Source organism: Chelonia mydas, chromosome 3 (genome assembly GCF_015237465.2).
Source record: "Chelonia mydas isolate rCheMyd1 chromosome 3, rCheMyd1.pri.v2, whole genome shotgun sequence".
NCBI lineage: Eukaryota > Metazoa > Chordata > Testudines > Cheloniidae > Chelonia > Chelonia mydas.
Window position 1 is genome coordinate 10,032,088 of NC_057851.1, and position 17,819 is coordinate 10,049,906.

Below are 17,819 nucleotides of genomic sequence, written 5' to 3' on the forward strand. Positions count from 1 at the left end.
AGATTATATGCATGTAAACAACGTGCCACTGTACCTTTGTTGAGATATTGTAAAAGAAGATGGAACCACTCTCAACGGGGGGACTCTGGTTGAATTACCCTGTGGCCTTACTTGCAGTCAGTTGGATGTCACATTGGCAGACCACCTCATAAGACAAAGCAATATCTGTTACCCTAACAGGGTCTTTATCGAATCAATGCTAAATTACAGCGACGACACACTTACCACACAATCTTCCGCTGGCCTGTTATACAAAGACATTCCTGGACAAGGTGAAGCAATGGAGCTGGATGGTGAGAATCAAGAGTTTGTGAGACAGGCAAAGCAGATGAACCAGAAAAGGAAGCTACAGTGGATTGGTCATCTACATAGCAACCTGTTTTCTCAAGGAAAACTTCTGTTGAACAGTCTGAGTGTGAAAATTAAACTGACACACAGTAATGATGCCTTCTGATTAATGGGTGATGAAATCAAAGTTATAAACTGCAGATTATATCAGCAACCCATTTTTTGAAGAAAGTACCGGTGGCCTTGGGTACCCTCTGGATCACGTGGAGGCCTGCTTAATGCTAATGCTAAAACGATAACTGAGAATAAGGAAATGGGAGAAGTGCTAAATGACCTTTTTGTTTCGGTTTTCACCAAAAAGGTTAGTAACGATTGGACGTCTAACATAGTGCGTGTCAGTGAAAACGATGTAGAATCAGAGGCTAAAAGAGGGAAAGAACAAGTTAAAAATTTCTTAGACAAGTTAGGTGCCTTCATGTCACCAGGTCCTGAAGAAATACATCCTAGAATATACTCAAGGAGCTGACTGAGGAGATATCTGAGCAATTAGCGATAACCTTCAAAAAGTCATGGAAGACGGGAGAGATTCCAGAGGATTAGAAAGTGGCAAATATAGTGCCAATCTATAAAAATGGAAATAAAGACAATCCAGGGAATTACAGACCAGTCACCTTAACTTCTATACCCGGAAAGATAATGGAGCAAATAATTAAGCAATCAATTTACAAACACCTAGAAGATAATAAGGTGATAAGTAACAATCAGCATGTATTTGTCAAGAACAAATCATGTCAAATCAACCTAATTGCTATCTTTGACAGGGTAACAAGCCTTGTGGATGTGGGGGAAGCCATAGATATGGTATATCTTGATTTAGTAAGGCTTTTGATGCTGTCTCACATGACCTTCTCATAAACAAACTAGGGAAATACAACCTAGATGGAGCTACTATAAGGTGGGTGCATAGCTGGTTGGAAAACCATTCCCAGAGAGTAGTTATCCATGGTTCACAGTCAAGCTGTAATGGCATATTGAGTGGGGTCCAATAGGGATCTGTTCTGGGTCCAGTTCAGTTCAATATCTTCATCATTAATGATTGAGAAAGTGGCCCAGAGAGTACACTCATAAAGTTTGCAGATGATACCAAGCTGGGAGGGGATGCAAGTGCTTTGGAGGATAGGATTAAAATTCGAAATGATCTCAACAAACTGGAGAAATGGTCTGAAGTAAATAGGATGAAATTCAATAAGGACAAATGAAAAGTACTCCACTTTGGAAGGAACAATCAGTTGCACACCTACAAAATGGGAAATGACTGCCTAGGCAGGAGTACTGCGGAAAGGGATCAGGGGGTCACAGTGGATCACAAGCTAAATATGAATCAACAGTGTAACACTGTTGCAAAAAAAGCAAACATCATTCTGGGATGTATTAGCAGGAGTGTTGTAAGCAAGGCACGAGAAGTCATTCTTCCGCTGTACTCTGCGCTGATTAGGCCTCAGCTTAGGGTTACCAGATAGCAACTGTGAAAAAACGGGATGGGGTGGGGGGTAATAGGCGCCTATGTAAGAAAAAAATCCCAACAAACGGGACTGTCACTTTAAAAACGGAACAGATGATCACCCTATCTCAACTGGAGCATTGTGTACAGTTCTGGAAAGATGTGGGCAAATTGGAGAAAGTCCAGAGAAGAGCAACAAAAATGATGAAAGGTCTAGAAAACATGACCTATGAGGGAAGGTTGAAAAAAATTGGGTTTCTTTAGTCTGGAGAAGAGAAGACTGAGGGAGGAACATGATAACAGTTTTCAAATACATAAAAGATTGTTACAAGGAGGAGGGAGATAAATTGTTCTCCTTAACCTCTGAAGACAGGAAAAGAAGCAGTGGGCTTTGTCAGGGTTCCTTCCCCACTCTGAACTCTGGGGTACAGATGTGGGGACCTGCATGAAAGACCCCCTAAGCTTATTCTTACCAGCTTAGGTTAAAACTTCCCCAAAGCACAGATTTCTTTTTTGCCTTGGGATCGCTGCCACCACCAAGTGATTTAACAAATACTCAGGGAAAGGACCACTTGGAGTCCTATTCCCCCCAAAATATTCCCCCAGGCCTACACCCCCTTTCCTGGGAAAGCTTGAGCATATATCCTCACCAATTGGTTACAAAGGGACTACAGACCCAAACCCCTTGGTCTTAGAGCAATGGAAAATTCAGTCAGGTTCTTAAAAAGAAGGATTTTATTTAAAGAGAAAAAGGTAAAAGAATCACTTCTGTAAACTTAGGCTGGTAGTTAGACTTACAGAGTATCAGAAAATTCAATGAGCAAAGAGGAACCCCCTCTAGCCTTAGTTGCAAAGTTACAACAAAATAGGGATAAACCTCCCTCTAGCAAAGGGAAAATTCACAAGTTGAGAAAACAAGATAAACTAATATGCCTTGCCTGGCTGTTACTTACAAGTTTGAAATATGAGAGACTTGTTCAGAAAGATTTGGAGAACACGGATTGATGTGCGGTCCTTCTTAGTGCCAAGAGTGAACGGCCACAGAAACAAAGAACCCCGAACAAAACCTTCCCCGCCCCACCCCAGATTTGAAAGTATCTTTTGTCCCCATTGGTTCCTTTGCTCAGGTGCCAACCAGGTTACTTGAGCTTCTTAACCCCTTACAGGTAAGCAGGACTTTAGGCTACCCCTATGGTTATGACAGGCTTAATTTGCAGCAAGGCCAGTTTAGGTTGGACATTAGGAAACACTTCCTAACTGTCAGGGTGGTTAAGCACTGGAATAAATTGCCTAGGGACATTGTGGAATCTCCATCATTGGAGTTTTTTAAGAGCAGATTAGACAAACACCTGTCAGCAATGGTCTAGATAATACTTAGTCCTACCATGAGTGCAGGGGACTGGACGAGATGACCTCCCGAGGTCCCTTCCAGTCGTACGATTCTATGATTCTAAATGCCACCTGGACACTGTGACGATGAAAGTGTTTAGTATCCCTGCAGGAAGCAGGGTCAGTAACCAGGAGAACCTGTTCTTGGGGCAGTTACCCAAATTGCTTGCCCTTGCTTTTGTGGACTATGATCCCTTCAGTGGAAATTACACTAAAAACCCCTTTCACTTTTAACATTATGATATTAGTTTTGTGGCTTTATATGTGGATGGTGAAGAGATAAGAGCTAAGCTTCTGCAACCACACTCTGTGGGTGGGAACTGTTGAGACAAATATGGTACACACAGACAGCTGGTAAACACATGAAAGATTGTTCTCTGTTCATCAACCGTGAGGAGTTTTCACAGGGTTACATCTGCTTTGCCTGTGGCCTGTCTCCCAACCAGGAATGTGCTGATCACTATTCCCTGATTAAAACTGGGAACCTGAGAGGGAAACATGTTTTGAAAAGGCTTAGACAGTCACAAACCCACCAAATACCAGCATCTTGGGGGATCCTGACAAACTCTTTCAATACCTATTTTCCCCCAATTAGGAACTTTCATCCTGTGACTTGACTGTCGAGTGGAGGGAACAACATTTAGTAGAAGAACACATGAAAGCTCAAACGCATCCCGTAGTTCTTTTGGATGGATCAGTCCACCCAGAAACTTTCCCTGTTGGCTCAGACCTGCTCTTGGGGTGGTCCTACTGTGCCATCTGAATGTTTGGATCTAATTTATCAAGCCAATTATATTACCTAGAAACAAAGCTTTTAATTTGAAACCTTAATTTAGAATTTATTTGAATCGGTAACAAAGGTTGTGATCTGCCCTAATGGAATTTCCAAGATATTACCAGGGTGCTTGTCTCTGTTATACAGAGGGCTCCCCAGGGCAAGTTAGCCTTGCTGTTCCTTGAAAGGTCACGGATACAGCCCTGTGATCAAGAATATGCACACAAGCAGTAATTCTTCGTAAATAGAAATAATATTTATTTAGAAATGAGTGGGAGGAGTTTTTAGAGGGATTCACATGCCACCTCTTGATTCAAGTTACATGTCAGTCTCTGCCTCGGGACTTGCTCTAATTGTTCAAAGTCCTCTTGGGGCAGGCCTATGGGTCACCGAACAGTCCCAAGACAGACACAGAATCCAGGTCGTCTATGTCCCAGTCCTGTGCTGTAACCACTAGGCTGCACAGTCTTCCCAGTTCATATATTAAGCCCTCTTCTCACACAATGCCTTTTCCCAGTAAAGACAAGTCCCTCCAGGCTGGTCCCTGAAAAGGTCACTGGAAGAGCTGTGAGGGGGTAGCTAGCAGCTGTGTGCAGGCATGGAGGTACTCAGGTTCCAGGAGGGGGTATACTTCAGGGGCCAGGCAGGAGGTAGCGAGGGGCTGTGTTCCTGGAGGGGGGGTAGCTCAGGGTGCAGGTAGGGGGCAACTAGGGGCTGTATGCAGGCAGGGGTGTAGTTCAGGGTGCAGGTAGGGGATAGCTATGGACTGTGTGCAGAGAGCACGTAGCTTCAGATGCAGGGAGGGGTATAACTCTGGGTGCAGTGAGGGGGTAGCTAGGGAATGTTTGCTGGGAGGGTGTAGCTCAGGGTGCTGGCGGGGGGTACGTAGGGGCCAAGAGGGGTGTAGCTCAGGGTGTAGGGAGGGGTTGTGACCAAGGAGGTGCTGTTGCTTCAGGGCCAGCCACAGATCAGTCCCTAGTTCGCAAAGTGGGGGCAGCTCTGTGGGTCAGTGGTTGGGGTGAGGGGTGTGCGCTGGCCACCCACTTCCGCAATGGGTGGGGGGAAGGGAACACCCCAACATCAGCCCCCACCCCGTTCTACGCAGCATATCAGCAGGCGAGGAGCGATGCCAGTGGTGGCCCCATGATGGGGGGCAGGGGCAGCATGGCTGCAAACAATAGCGAAGCAGGGCAGCAGGGGGTGGGTGGGAGGAAGGGCAGCATCTTCCCTTTCGCTGCACATTTCCCCTAAATCTGGTACAAAACTGGGGGGTGGGAGGCCTCCCCTAAATGGGTAACAATATTTTGTTGCTGCACAGAAATGGCAAAGCAGCTGGGAGCTCCATTGTTTCTCCCTCTCCATGGCAGGACCCCATGTGGCTGCCTCAGTTAAACGCTCACTGGCACGTTAATTCAGGTTTCTAAGCCTGGGTCTTTGGGATTTGTGCCGTCGTTCTGGCTCCTGCAGGGGAGCCTGCTGGACAGGGCACGGTCTGGATGCTCAGGCACAAGAGAAGGGACCTCGCGATGGGGAGGCGAGGGGAGCAGAGGGAGGGTTGACATGCCGTGGAGCATTGCTGTGGGCGTTGCACACTGTGCAGCCAAGCTGGGACGGAACCCAGCTCCTCTGACAACCCCACAAACCAAACGGCTTTGTCAAAGGACCAAGGGAAGGGAAAAGATTTATCCAGGGGAGCTCCCTGAAACAGATAAATATGTATGTTGCCTGGTCTAGGACATCCCTGGGTGGATTTAACATATGGCAGGGACCATTTATTTTATTTATATTTCATTAAAATAAAAGAGGGAAGGGATATTTGTGGGAAAGAAATACCAAAACAGCCCCCATCTGCCAAACAAAATACTCACAGGCCTGTTTGCAATGCACCACAGCAACTAGCTACTTTTATTAAAGAGAGAAGAACAAGCTCTTAGGGGTGACACAAGGGCTCCCTTGTGGGTTTTTTCCAGCTTGCGAGATTCTTTGCAGCCCAGATGAAAAGCATCCAAGGATTTTAGAAGCAAGGCGCCGCCTGCCAGATTCTCAGCGATCCTGCATTGACAATTTCTGCTGCCATCGCTCACTTTCTCTATTGCAAAAAGGAAAGAAACTCTCACATTCTATGTTTATAACCATTAAAACAAGGACAACATAACGTTCCTTTCAAATGCAAGGTAGAGCAGGAATTTCCCCATCATTGAATAGTGTGTGTATATGAAACACCAACAGACCTTGGTCACTGTCTGGCGGGATTGAATCTGGGGTCTCTGGAGCTTTGTGCATGAGCCTCTTACCACATGAGCTAAAAGTTAACTGGCCGTTAGCTAAGGCTATAGAGCAGACTCAATCTATCTATTATATCTAAACGTGTACTGGCTGCTGACCTGGCTTCTGAAGTAAATATGCCGGACTTCTGAACATGGATCTCCCCTCCCTTTGCCCCAACTCTCCAGTAAAGGAGGCAGATTCTCATTTTCTTACAAAAGTCCTTCCTATTAACAGTCTACACAGTTAAAGTGATAACCATAAAAAATTAAGTCACTGGGTGATTTAAATAAGAACCCCGGCAAATTAAATATAAAAACTCCTGGAAATATGATGTACAATATCATAGAAATGTTGAAATTTGAAATTCCATTGAGGGAATTAATCAAAATTGTGAATTTTAAAAATATTGATGATCTCTATGATAGATAGAAAAATAAAACCAAAAACATGTAAGATGTAGAACAACGTGACTCATGTCCATGTTCAGTTTTCCTTTCAAACACATTTTTCTCCATACCTAAAAACTAAAACAATAAATATTTAATTAGAGGATAAATAAGTTATTCTTAAAGAATGCATGGATTATTCTGTCTTCCAGCTCATGTAAGCCTGAAGCCTGACCCTGTTCACATGGCAGTTCCCTACCTGATGATGGTCTCTGTACGTGCTCAGTGAAGCAGCCAGGTGAGTAGCAGTGCAGTTGCTACCAGGGAGCTCCTATCTTCACATCTCCTATCTCAAAACTGCCTCTATGGTACTTTAGGCCTGGTCTACACTAGGGAATTTGATTGGTGTTACTACGTCGCTCAGGAGTATGAAAAATACACACCCTGAGTGACACAGTGAAACCGACCTAACCTCTGGGGAAGACAGCACTAGGTTGATGGGTGCATTCTCCCATTGACACACATACCACCTCTTGGGGAGGGGCAGTGCCTACACAGATGGGAGAACCCCTCCCCTCGGTGCAGGTAACGTCTTCACTGAAGCGCTTTGGCTCAGCTGCAGCGGTGTTGCTGTGTCACTGTAGCAGTTTAGATGTAGAGAAGAAACCCAAACTGTCTGGGAAAGCCTCTCACCCCTCCCCACATCCTCTCTGAGTCTTATCCCTGCTGCGACATTAATTTGAGCATGCTGGACACCTTGTACAGGTTATGGGGAGATCCAGCAGGTAACAAGAAGAACACAAATAGAATTGGCTACAGATAAGCAATGAGACCAAGTTAACTTAACTGTAGGAAACATGATGTTTAAACCAGTAAAAGGAAATTCGGAGCAACGCTAGCACTGAAGTCACCAAGGTTTGTGTTTGCTCTGGAATTCTAAAAGGAGAAATGCAAAGGCTCCAAGTATGTACTGAGCTACCTTAAAGACTGAACGTAGCATCAATCCTTAAAGTGCACTAGTGCTTATTGAATTGTATTGCAGAGTGAGCACATCTGATAATATACGTGTGTGACCCACTGGTCAGTGTGTGTTACAAATTCCCCGAGGTGGAGGCTGTGAGTCTGTTACAGGCTCCATCTAGAGACTGGCTCTTTTGTTCAAGCTGAAGATACTTGTGCATTTAGCTCTGGAGGTCTCTGGTTCAAACCACAGAGTCCTGGTCCCAGAAAGCATGGCTGCCTTCACACATGTGCTCAAAATCGCCTCTTTCCCACAAAAACACACAGGGGCAACATTATGCTCAACAAGGCTCCTCATGTTTGCAGCATCTGGACCCAGATGTTTTTTAACACAGCTCCAAGACTGCTGCACAGCACCTGGTTATCTGAAATCCTCACATGTTCATCACTGTGTTCATTTCTAGTTTTTCACACTGTGTCATTCTGGAGGGACCCTGCAGTGAGGTCCAGGTCACAAATTGAGTTTAATTGTTCTTCCATTTTTGAGTGGAATGATTTGAAAAATACCTTTTCTTCTATGGGAAAATCATGGTTATATCCATACTGTGTGGGTGCAGCTTACCTTCTCAGCATCAGACTTGGCCAGTGACTCCATTTCTCCTGTTGGGTCAGTGGTTTAGCCCCATGATGAACCAAAACCTCCCCCATCTGGGGCAAAATAACATTAAAAAGAAAAACACAAAAAGTCTCTGGGCTAGAGATGCTTCCTCAGGGGCTGAGTGACCATTTCCTCCCCTCAACTGCTTTCATGTAGGGATCCCAAATTCTCCTCTGCTCAGCTCTTCTCTGAGCTCCTCTCAGTTTGCTTTTGCAGGCTTCATTTTAAGCCATTTCTTTTTCTCAAATCACCCTCCCTGCTCTCCTTCTTGCCAGAGACTCACAACAGGTCCTACCAACTCTAGTCAATCTGAGGACAGCAGGCCTTTCAAATGCAGAAATGATATCCAGAAAGGAGACCTTTCCAGAAAAGGACGAGTGTGTGAGAAAAAGGGGTTATAATGGAATCAGATTGGCAGCTGACATTATGGTGAGTGCTCCCAAGAAAATTCCATGCTTGAATGTGTCCTCGGGTAGTTATTGAAATTAGGATCCTTCTGTCAGTGACTGGAAGAGTGACATAACATTTCTGAAAGGCTTAAAAGTATAAGAGTCAATCTGAAGCCGTGTTGCTAGTTATTCTAATTTTTCTGTGACAGATTTGATCATTTTACACTGGGATATGACCCCCCCCTGCCCCGAAACATAGCTCCATACTTGTACACGTTTCTTTTTGGTAAATTAAGTGCTAGTGTTGTAAAGAGCAGCCATTTTGATCTCAAAGGTGGTGCACAATGATACAAAGGAGACACATCCCCCACACTCAGTGGTGAAGCAGTTTTAGAACCGGTTGTTAACCCGCTTCCCTGGAGGGGGCGCTGAGGCTTTGATGGGCTCCAGCCAGGAAGTGATGTAACTCCTCCTCCGGCCGCTGGGGGCGCTGCGCTGTGGGAGCCACGTGGGCTGCCGCCTGGCCCTGAGCACCAGCCCTGGTGCTGCTGCTGCTCCCCCGACCCCTGGCCCTGGGGCTCCCGCTGCTGCCTGGTGCGTCCCCGGCTGCTCTGCTGGGCCTGGGCTGCTCCGAGCCGCTCTCCCCGCGAGCACCCACCACCCTGCCCGCAGCCAGCCCCTGCCCCCCCTGCCCGCAGCCAGCCCCTGCCTGCAGCCACCCCCTGCCCCCCCTGCCCGCAGCCAGCCCCTGCCTGCAGCCACCCCCTGCCTCCAGCCAGCCCCTGCCGCACCCCCTGCCCTGCCCACACCAGACCCTATCTCCAGCCACCCCCGCACCCCCTGCCTGCAGCTAGCCCCTATCTCCAGCCACCCCCGCACCTCCTGCCTGCAGCCAGCCCCTGCCTCCAGCCACTCCCTGCCCTGCCCGCAGCCAGCCCCGCACCCCCTGCCGTGCCCGCAGCCAGCCCCTGCCGCACCTCCTGCCTGCAGCCAGCCCCCATCTCCAGCCACCCCCGCATCCCCTGCCTGCAGCCAGCCCCTGCCTCTAGCCACCCCCGCACCCCCTGCCCTGCCTCCAGCCACCCCCGCACCCCTTGCCCGCAGCCAGCCCCTGCCTCCAGCCACCCCCGCACCCCCTGCCTGCAGCCAGCCCCTGCCTCCAGCAATCCCCGCACCCCTTGCCCGCAGCCAGCCCCTGCCTCCAGCCACCCCCGCACCCTCTGCCTTCCCTCCAGCCACCCCCGCACCCCCTGCCTGCAGCCAGCCCCTGCCTCCAGCCACCCCCGCACCCCCTGCCCGCAGCCAGCCCCTGCTTCCAGCCACCCCTGCACCCTCTGCCCTCCCTCCAGCCACCCCCACACTCCCTGCCTGCAGCTAGCCCCTGCCTCCGGCCACCCCCTGCCCTGCCTCCAGCCACCCCCACACCCCTTGCCTGCAGCCAGCCCCTGTCTCCGGCCACCCCGTGCCCTGCCTCCAGCCACCCCCGCAACCCCTGCCTGCAGCCAGCCCCTGTCTCCGGCCACCCCGTGCCCTGCCTCCAGCCACCCCCGCAACCCCTGCCTGCAGCCAGCCCCTGCCGCACCCCCTGCCCTGCCTCCAGCCACCCCTGCACCCTCTTCCTGCATCCAGCGCCTGCTGCACCCCCTGCCCTGCCTCCAGCCAGCCCCTGCTGCACCCCCTGCCCTGCCCGCAGCCAGCCCATGTCTCCAGCCAACCCCGCACCCTCCTGTCTCCAGACAGCTCCGCACCCCCTGCCCTGCCCTCAGCCAGCCCCGCACCCCCTTGCCTCCAGCCAACCCCGCACCCTCCTGTCTTCAGCCAGCTCCGCACCCCCTGCCCTGCTCTCAGCCAGCCCTGCACCCCCTGCCTCCAGCTAGCCCTGCCCCACGCCCCTGTCTGCAGCTGGCCCCACGTCCACTGGTCCCCTGCAGTTCCCAGGGCAGTAACCCTGCACACCTGCTTCAATGACGGGGGCAGGGAGCAGCTGGGACCCACACATGTGCACATCCTAGGGTGACCAGACAGCAAGTGTGAAAAATCAGGATAGGGGGTGGGGAGTAATAGGAGCCTATATAAGAAAAAGACCTCAAAATTGGGACTGTCCCTATAAAATCGGGACATCTGGTCACCCTAGCACACCCCCAGGGAGTGGCGGGGACCCACACATGTGAAACAGAGCTTATTTCTAGTTCTGGCCCGTCTTTTTAAAAAAGAACTTTAGGGAGGGTTAACACACATCCGTATTTTCCCGGACAGGTCAGGCTTTTTGGTTCTTAAATTGCCGTCCGGGAGGAATTTTTAAATTTTAAAAATTCCTCCCGGGAAAATACGGACGTATGGTAACCCTGTTGGTACAAAAAATACATACTGGGGCACATCCCTTAAATCAGAACTTTTTATAGGGAACTGGTTGTTAAGATTTTGGCAGCTCATCACTGCCCGTACTCTCTCCTGGGAAATTTACTTTAGTCCTTCCCCGTTGTTTTCCAAATTCTTAAGTGAAACACCAGTATAGACGTACGCCACAGACTGGCCACAGACCCTGTCTGTGATGCCATGTTGGCAAGCCAGAGGGGCTTCAAAATGGGTTGGGGAGAGAAACTGCAATACAGGAGCAATACCTGGCTCACAGAATTGCCCCTATTCTGCCCTCCTTGCAAGCACTATCCTGGGGAGGTGCTGGGTGTTACTGGGTCTCACAGGGGCAAGCTCTGTAGCACTGAGCACGATGGAGACTCTGGGCTGCTCTGGGTTGTGGACAGACCATAGGCAGCCTGAGTAAAGAAGCTATAAGATTACTCTAACTCTAACATGTAAACCCCAGATAGTCCAGTATCCGAACAGCACAAAAGATTCCTTTGTCCCATGTCCCAGGGTTGTGCCGTGTGCTCTGAGCCTGCAAGGTCATTAAACAGCAGCTATAGAAAGGAGAGACACACATATTCTGTTTACACAGTAATGTCTCCCTTGTGGCATCCTGAACTTACCCATCTCCTTCTACAGCATGTCTGCCCAGAACCGCAGGTTCCAAACCAACCGTACTTGGTGTAACATGTATAGGTGCAGAAGCCCCCAGCACGTACACAAGCAAAGGGGTTACTGATAAACTTGGTGAATCCTGCATAGAGAAAAAGAGTCGTGATTTTCATGCACACATAAGTGTAAACAGGAGCTGTGACTGCAGCATGACAGGCATTTCCCATTAGCTGAATTTCCAGTTCACTGAGACAAGGCCATGTCAGCCCAGAGATCTTCCTGTGCCCCCTTGCACTCGATCTTTGATAACATATAAATGTCTATAGTTCTGTGCCCGTTCAAAGGCTGCCGCTAAGAATTGAGCAGAGTGAATTAATTCAGCAGATCTGCTGGCCTTCTGGCTGCAGGCTTTAGAACTGTAGCACAGAGCATGGGAGTCCTTCACAGCCCCACAGCTGTACAGGATGCAAAGCAAGTAGCTGCCTGCATCACCAACTTCTAATAGTGGGGCAGTGGTTTTGCTGCAATGGTTTGGACTCTTTCTGATTCCAAACACTGATGTACTAGGCAGTATCTGAATACTGATTAGCTGAGCAGGGTTGAACTGGCTCAGGACTGGGCTGGGTCGCTGAAACTTTTAGAAAGAGAAGGGTTTAAACCAGTCCCTTGCAGTCTGAATGCCTGATTGTCTGTGAGACTCGGCACAGACATTCTTGTGAAGATTCAGCACTTGGGAATACTTACTCAATGACCAATTGCCAAATTAGACATTCTAAACAGGCTGGTCCTTATGAGAATGTGGTTCATATGTCCTTTAGGGTATTAATATTAGACTATTTTAAACTAGATTTTAGCTGTGCTTTCCTTAAAGTATCCACTGTGACATTCCCCAGGGTACAATCTGGACCACTGAGCAGCCGTATTCCCTCAGTTCTCCAACCTGTGATGCCTCCTACACTGTTCTGCTGTGACAGCAACCACTTCTGGTCCTGCTCATGCACAGCCCCTAGCACGTAAAGTCACTCCCAGCTGAATTATAGGAAAACTTCCAGTAAGACCTGTTAGGATATAGATATTCAGGCCTGTCTGTAAAGGCCTGTACTCTAAGAATTTAGGTGTATTCTTATCACTTGGCTAGTTCTAGAGGTATAAAAGAAAGAATCAAAATCACTGTGTGCCGGTGTATGGGCCTTCTCTTACTGTGACAGTCTGAGGCCCTGTTCTTAGGCTAAGGCCTTTGGCTAAGCAGCAGAGGCAGCCGTAAGCTGGGAAGCGACCGGTCACATCCTCACATTCCAAACTAGTCACACTGAAAGAAGGTGCTATTGGGCTGTTAGGAATACAATCCTGTCCTGATAATGCCTATCGCCTCCAGAGAAAGGGAAGTGCCTAGAAAATGTAAAAGGAAACTTAGTTTGATAGCTTCCTGTCTGGCAAGAACTCACTTATCAATAGCTGGGATGTGAAATCCTCACTTCTGTATTCGCAAAAAGAAAAGGAGGACTTGTGGCACCTTAGAGACTAACCAATTTATTTGAGCATAAGCTTTTGTGAGCTGCAGCTCACTTCATCGGATGCATACTGTGGAAAGTGTAGAAGATCTTTTTATATACACACAAAGCATGAAAAAATACCTCCTCCCACCCCACTCTCCTGCTGCTAATAGCTTATCTAAAGTGATCACTCTCCTTACAATGTGTATGATAATCAAGGTGGGCCATTTCCAGCACAAATCCAGGGTTTAACAAGAACGTCTGAGGGGGGGGGTAGGAAAAAAAAGGGGAAATAGGTTACCTTGCATAATGACTTAGCCACTCCCAGTCTCTATTCAAGCCTAAGTTAATTGTATCCAATTTGCAAATGAATTCCAATTCAACAGTTTCTCGCTGGAGTCTGGATTTGAAGTTTTTTTGTTGTAATATCACAACTTTCATGTCTGTAATCGCGTGACCAGAGAGATTGAAGTGTTCTCCGACTGGTTTATGAATGTTATAATTCTTGACATCTGCTTTGTGTCCATTTATTCTTTTACGTAGAGACTGTCCAGTTTGGCCAATGTACATGGCAGATGTCAAGAATTATAACATTCATAAACCAGTCGGAGAACACTTCAATCTCTCTGGTCACGCGATTACAGACATGGATCTGTGCTGGAAATGGCCCAACTTGATTATCATACACATTGTAAGGAGAGTGATCACTTTAGATAAGCTATTAGCAGCAGGAGAGTGGGGTGGGAGGAGGTATTTTTTCATGCTTTGTGTGTATATAAAAAGATCTTCTACACTTTCCACAGTATGCATCCGATGACGTGAGCTGTAGCTCATGAAAGCTTATGCTCAAATAAATTGGTTAGTCTCTAAGGTGCCACAAGTCCTCCTTTTCTTTTTGCGAATACAGACTAACACGGCTGTTACTCTGAAACACTTGTGTATTGTTTTGTCATTATAGTTCCCACTTTGCTATAGTTTGTCTGTATAATCTCTGTCTGGTTCTGTGATTGTTACTGTCTGCTGTATAATTAATTTTGCTGGGTGTAAACTAATTAAGGTGGTGGGATATAATTGGTTACATAATCATGTTACAATATGTTAGGATTGGTTAGTTAAATTTCAGGAAAATGATTGGTTAAGGTATAGCTAAGCAGAATTCAAGTTTTACTATATAGTCTGCAGTCAATCAGAAAGTGAGGGAGGAGGTGGGTGTGTGGGTGGGGGAGATGGGAACAGGGAATGGGGGTAAGGAAATTGGAATCATGTTTGGCTAAGGGCAGGAATGGGAACAGGGACACAGGTGTAAGGCTCTGTGGTGTCAGAGCTGGGAAGGGGGATACTAAGGAAGGAAACTGGAATCATGCTTGCTGGAAGTTCACCCCAATAAACATCGAATTGTCTGCACCTTTGGACTTCGGGTATTGTTGCTCTCTGTTCATGCGAGAAGGACCAGGGAAGTAAGTGGGTGAAGGAATAAGCCCCCTAACAAGACCCTCCTGAATTATCGTGCAGAGCGACACCAGCAAACTCCCAGTCCCAGCCTCGTCCCCCAGAAATGTGCATCTCGTACTCTACAGTACCTTCCTGGACAACACAAGTTCCTAGAAAGTCTGTCATTTCATCAAAGGACAAGGATATGCACAGAGCTTGTTATCTCAAGTGAAGGTTGCCAAACACTTCAATCCAAACACTCCCCTGGACCAAAGGGAATTTTCATTGGGTTAGGCCAGAGGACAAGGACACAAGCTGAAAATGTCCAGTCTTTTTAATCTCTCCTCATATGGAAGCTGTTCCATACCCCAGATCATTTTAGTTGCCATTCTCTGTAACTTTTCCAATAAGAATATATCTTTTTTGAGATGGGGTGACCAGATCTGCACACAGTATTCAAGATCGGGGAGTATCATTGATTTATAAAGAGGCATCATGATATTTTCCGTCCTATTATCTACCCCTTTCCTAATGGTTCCTAGCATTCTGTTAGTTTTTTTCTGTTTGTGCCACTGTGCATTGAGCAGATGTTTTCAGGGAACTCTCCACGATGACTCCAAGATCTCTTTTTTGAGTGGTGACAGCTAATTTAGAACCCATCTTTTTATATGTATAGTTGGGATTATGTTTTCCAAAGTGCATTACTTTGCATTTATCAACATTGAATTTCATCTGCCATTTTGTTGCCCAGTCACCCTGTTTTTTGAGATTTCTTTGTAACTCTTCGCACTCTGCTTTGGACTTCACTATCTTTGAGTAATTTTGTATCATCTACAAAATTATCCCCCTCACTTTTTCCCCTTTTTCCTGATCACTTATGAATATTTTGAACAGTACTGGTCCCAGTACAGACCCCTAGGGGACACCACTATTTACCTCTCTCCATTCTGAAAACTGACCATTTATTCATACTCTTTGTTTCCTGTCTTTTAGCCAGTTACTGATCAGTGAGAGGACATTCCCTCTTATGCCATGAATGCTTATTTTGCTTCAGAGCCTTGTCAAAGTCTTTCTGAAAGTCTAATTGCACTATATCCACTGGATCACCCTTATCTACATGTTTGTTGACCCCCTCAAAGAATTCTTCTAGATTGGTGAGGCATGATTTCCCTTTGCAAAAACCATGTTGACTCTTCCCCAGCTCATCGTGTTAATCTATGTGTCCGATAATTGTGTTATTTACTATAGTTTCAACCAGTTTGCCTGGAACTGAAGTACGTTTGGGATCAAGTCTGAAGGGACCATTGTGATCATGTAGTCTGCAGGTACTTCCCCAAAATATTGCTTAGAGGGTATCTTCTAGGAAAAAAGCCCCCCAATGTTTCTTGATTGAAAAAGTATCAGGGATGGAGAATACATTGGTAAATTGTTCCAATGGTTAATTACTTTCACTGTTAACAATTTACATCTCGTTTCTAGACTGAATTTGTTTAGCTTCAACTTCCAATCACTGGATCACAAAATACCTTTAGTTACTTGATTGAAGAGCCCATTATTAAATATTTTTCATCATACACATACTTTTAAATTGTGATCAAGTCACCCCTTAACCTTCTCTTTATTAAGATAAAGAGATTGAATTTTCTGAGTCTATCACTACAAGGCATGTTTTCTAATCCTTTAATCATTCCTGTGGCTTTTCTCTGAACTCTCTCCAACTGATCAACATTCTTCCTGAAGTGTGGACACCAGAACTGGATACAGTTTTCAAGATGTGGTCACATCTGGAGGTGCAAATACACAGGTAAAATAACCTCTCTACTCCTACTCAAGATTTCCCTCTTTCTGCATACGAGTTATGTATTAATCCTTTTAGCAATTTTAAGTTGATTAATCATCCACAACCCCCAACACACTTTTCAGAGTCACTGCTTCCCAGGATGGAGTCCCTCATCCTATAACTGTGGCCATCCTTCTTTGTTCCTAGATCGATACATTTAGATTTAGCTGTATGATTGTTAACTTGTTCCCAGCTTACCAAGTGATCCAAATCCCTCTGTATGAGTGACCTGTCCTTTAATTTTTGTCACCTGCTAAGTTTATAGGTGATGATTTTATGGTTTTTTTCAGGTCCTTTATAAAAAGTTTGACTCGTGTGGTGGCAAGAACCAATCCCTGTAGGACTCCACTAGGTAGAATGTTGGTGATATTATTACAGGTCATAGTTCAGCCAAATCTGATTGGATCTTAATAGGAACATTAAAGGCACCTTTCTCACCCCAGGACTATTCTCCTGTTAAATGTCAAGTATCTACTGAAAACCATACAACTGGAAAAATTACAATAAAATTGTTTAGAAATCTTAGTACAGACTCACAAATGTCCTTCTATATTCTTCCTTCATTTCATTAAGATCTTACCTGGAGTGCTTTGCAGCACCAGGAAAAAGACAGCAAAGAGCAGGTAGACAATCTTCATGGCTGAAGTTTGCCTGGGAACTCAACGTTGCTGGAGAGAAAAGACTGCAAAATAGACAGGAGATGGAGAGTCTCTATTTATGGACTACCAGGGATTGTGAAATGCTGATCTGTTGAAATCTTTTTTGAAGCATGTCACATTTACTAAGTTTGTGCTGCAATCTGTTTATAATTATCATCATAATTATAATTTGTACAGCATCATAAACATTCCCGGAGAATTTCAGGGAAACATAGTAGCCAAGTTCCTGCCTTGAGGAAATTACAATATGAATATTTACAACTAGCAAACCTCTACTGCCTGATTGATAGCCTCTGAAAAAATGGAAAGCCTCCCATTAAATTAAAATGAGGGTTCTTTTGTAGAGAACAATTTCAGAATACAGCTGTACCTTGGAAGCATTGGCAGTGGGGCATGTGCATTTGTGTATTTGTTTTGTACAATATTTAATCAATATTTTACTTGTATTTAAGGAAATTTCCTAATTTCATGCATCAAAACCCATTCCAAAGAGGTTAAAAATCCTCTTAAAGAGAGATTTATGAGAAATAAAGTGAATAACATTATAAATACTGTGTGCCAGGAATCCATGGATTTTTTTCTGTTTATCTAAATTGAGGAATTTTACATTTAATGATGGGAGAAAACCATGAGTTTACCCTTTCTTTTCCCCCTCATAACAAGCATCAGCATTAACGATAACTATCTAAAGTAGAGACAAAAAATGTTGATGCATCAAAAATTGGGAAACCAGTGGCATTTGCAGGTGCCAAGCACTTCTCAGGATTTGTCTTATTCTTTCAGGACAGAGAGAAGAAGTGACTGGG

The 17,819-nt window shown here is 46.1% G+C and overlaps 1 long non-coding RNA gene across 1 annotated transcript; it reads right to left on the reverse strand.

The window, feature by feature from the left end:
* Positions 1-5,828: 5,828 nt before the first annotated feature.
* Positions 5,829-17,068, reverse strand: LOC122464893. Its single transcript, XR_006289305.1, has 3 exons — positions 16,935-17,068; positions 11,602-11,732; positions 5,829-6,042 (listed from the first exon to the last, which is right to left on the reverse strand). It is a non-coding gene; the product is annotated as an uncharacterized LOC122464893 (long non-coding RNA).
* Between the last annotated feature and the right edge of the window lie 751 nt (positions 17,069-17,819).